This window comes from Astatotilapia calliptera, chromosome 16 (assembly GCF_964374335.1).
Source record: "Astatotilapia calliptera chromosome 16, fAstCal68.1, whole genome shotgun sequence".
Classification (NCBI taxonomy): Eukaryota; Metazoa; Chordata; class Actinopteri; order Cichliformes; family Cichlidae; genus Astatotilapia; species Astatotilapia calliptera.
Window position 1 is genome coordinate 14,508,237 of NC_137437.1, and position 8,552 is coordinate 14,516,788.

Sequence of the window (8,552 nt, forward strand, 5' to 3'; positions counted from 1 at the left end):
ATTTACCACCATGGTACTGGACATTATTTACACACTGTCTGCAAATTACGATGTCATGTTGGCAACTGCTAAGCATAAACCTAGCAGCAAATATTACATTTCAGTCAGCAGGAATCTTGTTAAAAGAACATTGCTATTTATATTCATCAGCCACATTGTTAGGTACACCTATTCAACTGCTGCAGTTAATGAAAATGTGTATCAGCCAGTCACATGGCAGCAATTCAGTACATTTAGCTAAGCAGAGATGGCCAAGATGACCTGCTGAATTTCAAACCAAACATCAGGAAGGAAAGTGATTTCAGTGACTTTGAACGTGACATGATTGTCAGATTGTCATGGTGTCAGATGGTCTGGTCCATAGGTCCATACCAGGAACTGCTGATCTACTAGGATTTTCCCACACAACCATCTTAGGGTTTACAATGAATGCTCTAAAAGGGAATACTTATCTGACATGTTCTTTGGTTGAAAATGTTTTAATTTCAGAAGTAAGAGAAGAACGCCCTGACTGCTTTGAGCTGATTGGAAGGTAACAGTAAGTCAAATAACCACTCGTTACAAGTATGCAGAAGAGCATCACTGTATCAAAACACATCAAATCTTTAAGCAGATGGGCTACAGCTGCAGAGCACGCCTGGTATCACTCCTGTCAGCTAAAAACAGGAAAGTAAGGATTTTCACCAACTCATCAAAATTGGTCAAAGAAGACGTTGGCTGGTCTGATGAGTCAAAAAGCATGGATCTATGCAGTTCAAGCTGCTGCTTGTGGGGCTGACACATCTATCTACTGCTATCATACCACTAAGGAAAAATTGTTTCCAGCACCCTGTTACATCTATTCTATGAAGAATTAAGGTAGTTATGAAAGCAAAAGGGGGTCCAACCCAGTACTAGCAAAATGTACCTTTTCAAGTGGGCAGTGAGTAAATATCTGCTTTCATTTATATTTGGTGGCATTGCTCTGTCGTTAGACAGAACAGCAGCTGATGCAAGATCCAAACATACTGAGCTCAGCGGACCTTGCAGGTGTCAGACATGACATCAAAAGGAGGAGGTGGGTTGCAAAGTGGCTTGCATATGTGCAGCGACTGCTGGCAGGCAGTCTAAGGCAGCTGAAGTTGTGTGCCTTAAATAGCATTTGCCAGTTGGATATGAAGAAGGAATGTAGAAGAAGCTGAATGACTACATGATGTGTGCTGGCACTGAGACCAGCTTTTATTAGTTGATCTGCCAGGACTGAGAGGTGAGTTTGATGTTGTCTGTCTGGAGTATGTTTAAAAAATGCTGCTTGCATGTTGACACAGCTGAAATAGCAACAGTCCTATAACAGACTCAATAATTCTCCGACATTCTGAACACCATACTTTAGTCTCTTTCGACTCTGAGAAAAATGAGATAGAACTTGAATATATTAGTACAGTTCTGAACAGACACTTAAATATTAATACTCCCATTGCTGCTTGTACAAAGATTTTGCTAATAATTTTACTTTCTCCTGTAGAGTATGAGGCTATCCCACATAATCTGAAGAGCAGACAAACCTCAGCACTGCAGGTTTGTCTACTACATGACAGTTTCTAAATTAGTATGTATGAGTAATCAGTCTGTGACATACACATATATGCAGATCCAGGATCTGGCTGCGTAATTTAACGCCTATGCACAAGCCTGGGACACTGTGTAAACATACCATTAGTCTGGTGAAACAATACAGATCTGAACAGTGTGTCAATGTGCTGCATACATAGAAAATTGGATGCAGCTGCCCTCTTTTTGTTATGTTTTTGGTATGAGCTATTGTTCCAGAGGTTTGGATTGTATTTGGTGTGGTTTGGTGAGGTCAGTGGGTGTTCCAGCTGTCAGCAATAACATCACTTAATTTTAATATTAGAAAAGCTGAATCACCATGGTAATCAAGCAGGAGGGTGTGCCTACTTTTGGTCTCAGAGTGTTAAATATTAATAAAAATGGGAAGGAGCACTGAATGAATCTTGATCATTTCCAGTTTGGACTGTTTATCAGGTTGACATTGATTCATAGCTGGGCAACATGAGCGAAAAAGGGAAAACACCAAGTAATTTCATTAGAAGATTGACAAACACATATGAAGTTCCAGCAGTGAGGGGAAACTCCTGAACTGCTGTGGCTGACGTCTGTTCAACCTACTGCCAATTATGCGGGTGTCTCTAATTTATGACAAACCAATTTCTTCAGAAAAAGGTTTGGATTTTCGTAAACCTTGTAACCCTGCTGTATGAGTAATCACAGTAAAATAAGGAGTAATAAATTATCATTTTCGGACCATTTGGTGGCTTTGGGTGAAGATCAGTGGGTGTCAATGCCTATAAAATGTGAAAACAGGAAAATATAAGATTCAGTCTTTAGCCTAGATGGCCTTTTTGTGTATTTTATCTGTTTCATAGTTTCTCTGAGCTCACTTAAACATGACATCAGTTTTGAAATAATTTGCATGTATGTTTCTATTGTACATGTATTATATTGTTTGGGCACATGCCAGAAAGTTGATTTTGTTCATCTGGACGCAGTGATTTTAGTGGGAGAAAAGCTTCATCAGTCAAAGAACTGACTTTTTCAGTCTCGGTTTACTGAAGGTTTTCCCAGCCATATGAACACTACAGTTTCACAATGACTCAAACTAGCACCCCTGCCTAACAACGAACAACGAGCTCAGCTTCGTTATTGTCAATATGCAAATTGCCTAACTGACTATGAGTACTATTCACAGAGATTTGTGGAATGGCAGCAATCACAGCACCGTAAAGTCAGGAAAGATGTACTCTTAGGCCCTCTCCCTGCTTCAGAGATGATTGTTCCCTTTTCACATAGATAGCTTCCCTGACTCTGCTCAAAGCAGCCTTTCTCCCTGTCCAAGAGGAAATGCACATCCTCATCATTGAAAGACTGGCTCTGATGAGGCAGCTTTTCTGTGTTGTGATATCTGCTTAGCCAGAAGTTGTTTGGTTTCCCCAGTTTATATCTTAGGCTGGAGTTGCCCTTTTTCTCTCCTGGATTGCCTGGAGAATTCTTTAGGCATTTTCTCAGTTTTGACAAATGGCCACCTGGGATAACCACATTTACTCAGGGCCTTTTGGACAGGATATTCTGCTTCCCTTGCCACTGTGTCTCTGTGTTGTTGTGTCCAGATGACACCCAGTTTGTGCTCCAATGGATTATAAGAGTCAAATTTCAAATACTGTACGCATTGGTTTATGGTAATGGTAAATGGTAATTTCACACTCTAGTCATGCAAGTCTGTCTTTTTTTTATATCCTCTCTGGTGAACTTGATATGTTTGTCCACTGAGTTAATGTGTTCAGTGATTTGTGGCATGTCCAATGACTTGTTTTTCACATAAGTGTCATCCGCATGCCTGGAACAGTGGCTCGGTGGTGTTCTGTGGTCAGTGTTGGGAAGGTTACTTTTAAAATGTATTCCACTACAGATTACAGAATACATGCCCCAAAATGTATTTTGTATCGTATTCTGTTACGTTACTCAATGAGAGTAACGTATTCTGAATACTTTGAATTACTTAATATATTATCATGCTTTTTACAACTACATGAATGTGAGTTATTACTATTACTGAAGGTCCGCAGCTCCGAACCATAGTAAAGGGACCTCTGGTCAATACGTCGTTCCGTGTTGGGCTCTTAGCCAAAAAATAGCTTGTTGTCTGGGTCAACTTTGCTAGTGAGAGACAGAGAGAGGCGTTGAAAGGCTGCTCCAACGGAACTTATTGTTTTCGGAGGAAAACACGAACACAGTGTACAGTCGAGTCTTAATAGCTTACTTACAACTGGGCTCGTCAGGCACTCTTCTTGGCTGCAGTGGTTATTATTATACTTACATGCTTCCAGCTCCTGTTTCAGCTCGATGACAACTCGTACTTTTCCACTCTCCCTTTTCTCCCTCCTCACGCTCACAGACACATAACGTGTATGGCAGTCCATTCTCCCTGCAGCACGGACTATACTGCCCATGAGGCTACATTCTTTAGGGATATGCCTGTAGCATTCTGCCTATTAGCTTAGCACAACAACAACAACAACAACAACAAAAAGGCGCTCTCTCACCCAGGAAACACACAGTCACCCTGTAACCGTGGTAACCGTAACGCTGCCGCCTGCAACAACAGAACATAGCTGTCAAACAAAACCCAAAGAGTCCTGACCCGTGACAATATGAAACAGGAAAATACCGCCGTGTAATCCATTTATTTCAACAAAGTAACTGTTAACGTTAAAACGTTAAATGTGAAATAAGTCAGTCTGTGGCCATACATTATTACCAAAGGAAAACTAACAAAAACAGAAACGGGCAGCTATTAGCTTCGGTTTTTTGTTTTGTATTTTAGCTAGCAGTGTTGGGATGCTGTCACCTAAATAACAAACAACCAGGGCAGCAGGGCCATCAACGACAGAAGAAAACGGACTTTAACATCAAACAGTGAGTTACATCTTTCTTTCCCAATGAACTAGTGTGTCTTAAAATCATTACATAGTTAAGTTAGATTTCCTATTTTCTGTACTTATTTGTAGTTTAACCTCCTAAGACAGGAACTCTTCCACGACATGCATTTGTAATTTCTCTTTGATATTTGGGCATATTGGGGCCCGATGAATGTAAAAACAAAGAATTACCAGATTTTTTTAACCTTATTTTTGTTTTTAAGAAAAATAAGAGCCACATATGAGGATATTCGTTTAAATTTTTGATAGAACAGTAGCAGTATTATGTCCTCGTAAGTGGATATCAGGCCCATGTAGAGCAAAATTTAGTATTTTAGTCTAAATAACCCAAAATGTGATGTTCACATATGTGGAAGCCAGGTCCTAGGAGGTTAAGGAGCCTGCTGCTGAAAGTTTTTCTATTTGACTGGTGTGCTGTGACAGGTGTTGTCCAGTATGTTCAGCGGTTTTTGAAACATCCTTCTCTCAAGTGTTGTAGGGGCTACACAACACTGAGCCAGGCTTTCTAATCAGCTTGTTTAGCCTCCTGGTGTCACTGGCTCTTGTGATGCTACCACAACTGCAAAGTTGCACTGGCAACACCGAGAAAATATGCAACATTTTACATTTTGCTGCACACATTAAAAGACCTGAACTTTGTCAAGTAGAGCCTGCTCTGTCCTTTTTTGTACACAGCCTCAGTGTTACACTTCTAGTCCACTCTGTTGCAGCTCTTCACCACCTCTACCTTTTCTAGAGTGGTGTTCAAATTAAGCCTCCTTCTAAAATCCAACAATTTCCTTTGTGTTGGCCTCTTTTAGTACCGCAGGAGGAAGCCTGCTAATGTACTGTGCTGTATGTTATACTTCAAAGTGGCTGGCCTTCAGAGCAGCTGGACTCCAGAGCAGTTTTAACTACTTGCAGGACCTCTTTTCAATTTCTATTATCTTTGGATCAGTAATTTCACACACATCAAACAGGGACAGCGCATGAGCATCCATCGTGTCGAACCATAATTCACAGCATTCCTTGAAGTATAAACAGGTGTTTTGCATCAATTTGTTTAGGTATTAGCAGCTTGTCAGTGAAGTACTACAGTCAGGTCAGGGGTGTCAAACATAAGGCCCCGGGGCCAGAATTAGCCCAGCAAAGACTCCAAATGAGCCCCACTAGAAACTTTGGAAAACATGAACAACCTTGTTATGAAACATGTTGCATTTTGTCTCCTGTAGATGTGAAAAAGAGTTTCCTCCTAGCTGAAGTTGTTTCCTACATGCAGGCTGGTGGTGGACACTTATATTCCTGTCAGTCTGCGATCCTGCTGTGCGAAAATCTCTGGAGCCAAAGAAATGGTGTTCGGGTCAGCCCTAGACATTTATGATCAAGTTGTATTAGAACTTTATCACTTTTAATAGCATTGTCTTTCTTATTATTCATTCTCTCCTGCTCCTTTCACCAGGTCCCTCCTTGTCATTACTTTTTTTTCTCTGTATGCCTGATCAAGACCCATAATTGTTTCCAGTGTATCTCTTGTGGGAGCGAGTTTGAGGGATGGAAGGCGAGAGCAAATCAGATCAAGGAAAGAGTCAGAAAAGGCACATGGCTTTAGTACTTCTCTGTTTCAGTCCACGTGCTTCACCAGCAGTGTATTGCATGTAATGGGTTCATATGCATCTATGTCACCTTTAGCTGTCTCACTGAGTTGATGGACATTGCCACAGGCCACAGCCTTCTCAGTTTTAAAACTAGACCAAGCGGCTCAGTTTCAACAGATGGTTGTGTGAATTGGCATTGTTTAGCTCACTGTTTCACGTCTCTGTAATCACTGTGAAAGCATACAAACTTTACGTGTGGCTGAACTTTGGGAAACGATTGGCCTTTTATTTCTGCAGTATTTAAAAAAAGAAAAAGAGAAAAAATATATCCAGTGGCGCTCTGGAGTCAAGTTTCCATGAGCGCTTCTTTATTTTGTTTGTATCTTAGCTATATGTTGTTGACATGAGGCAGTGTCCTACTGGTGGTACCATGAGTTGGAGTTAATGTGCCAAGAAAGGCAGGAAAAGAGAGAAGATTGCTCACTAATAGACATGGACAGTATCTGAAATTAACATGCTGCAGAATTGTTTGGTCTGTTTGTGCTGTTGGCAAAGTGATCAGTCATCTTGGAAAAATAGCTGTTGCAGTCGTTTAATATTTATATTTCTCCTATTTATTTATACAAATAAGTAGGAGATAAATATGGGACTGATTTTATACATATTATTTTTATGTGTCCCCTGCGATGCATAGGTCCTGCTCTACTATAAAAATATCATTTTAGTCCATTGACAAACAACATGATGGTGTCATATTTGAATGGTAATCTTTTTAATGAAGTACATTTGTTAAAGAAGTAGATGATGTTGTTCTGAGCATGATACAATGCTTTTAAAATGTGCTTTGCATAAATGCTAAAAATGTGCCAGTTTTCCTGGTTTGCTTGCTAACGGGACTGGTCAAGTTTTTGTTTAACAAACAATAATAAGAGTAATAATATCATAATAATAATATTGTAAGCCATCATCAGACTCTTCACTCTTTTCTGTATTGCCCCTCTGCTCTGTGGCCCATGAAATCACATAAATGTGTGTCATTCTGCATTTGGTTTTCCATAAAAACTTTTTTGGATCATAATGCTGACACCAAATCTTAGGCAGTAGATGGGCTTCATCCAGGTATCAGTCAGGTAGAATATTTGCTTGATATAATTCATTATAGAGTTTAGCCTTGGATGTCTCTGCACTAGAGTCTGGAGATACATTTTAGCACAACAGCGTGTTGATTTCATTTTGTTGTTGCATCCCTCATTTTTCAGCCTGAATCTATCCACAAATCCCTCTCTGAGCATAATTCCAGTATTTTGGCGATTAAAATGATGTATTGCATTTTGCGTGTTAGATTCCTTTTCTTGCTTGGCAGTCACAGCCTAGGGCTTCTCTCGCTCTCACTCTGTCACCCTGAGACCTGGTGTTTTGTGAGGTAACTTCTCTGCGAGTGATTTATACGACACAGATGTTCAGGGATGAGCTCTTGGGAAGTAGTTCAGTGTCTGTGTGATGAGTGTAATGCCTTTAGCTGTGAAACAGAGGTGTCTAAAGAAGTCGGAAAGGAAAACAGTTAGGATACTGTTTTCTACTCTTTTTTTTTTTCTTCTTCAGAGGAATGCGATTCCATTCTAAAAGCATCCAGACAAAGCAAATTTGTGCGGTTGTGCATTGTTAGAGTCAAAGATTTTATCACAAATGTATAGCATTGTCAGATGAACTCAAGCTACACTCTGAGTGAGGTGTGTCCCCACAGAAAATACTTGACTTGTAGTTTTGCGCTTTCCTCACCTGTGCTTGACCTTTCACAAGTCCGATGCTCCAGTGCAGCTGCCCACACAGGTGGTGTGGAGCTTGCAGGAAGTCATTTTTCCTCGCTAACACTGATTGGTGTTATTAATTTTCATGTAGTAACTGATTTTTTTTAAGATTATCCGCTATACCTTCTCTACAGAAGCACAGGCTTATCTTAGGTCACAAGTCTTTCTGTCACAAACAGCTTTGATTCTCATCCTTCTTTAATCAGGGTTAGGCTCGGAGCAGGATTTTTGGCAGCAACACTAACCAGCTGAGTATTTTTCAGTATCAGTTTGATTTGTTGGCACCATTTGTTCCTTTGTTTTGGTGATTGTTGGTATGTTGTTCAAACACTAAAGGTTCAGTCATAGGCTGGAATAGTCACAGGTTTAAAAAAACAACAACAAACCTTTGATGTAGTGAGGGATTTGTCCCCAGTGACATAAAAAATGCAAAGTGAATACTTTTTTCCAACACTTTTTCCAATTATGATCCTTTTCAGTTACATGTGTGTAATGGAGACTGCATTATTTATAACTGAACTGGAAATACAAGAGTGTGAAAAACATGATCTCAGCTATCTTGTTCCAGACTTTCTGTCAGCAGAGTCCTCCTCGGGGTGAGTGGGAACAAATGGTTCATAGGGAAAAGGATGCCGCAGGGAAACCTCTGGCGCATCAGCTTATAGAGGGAGACA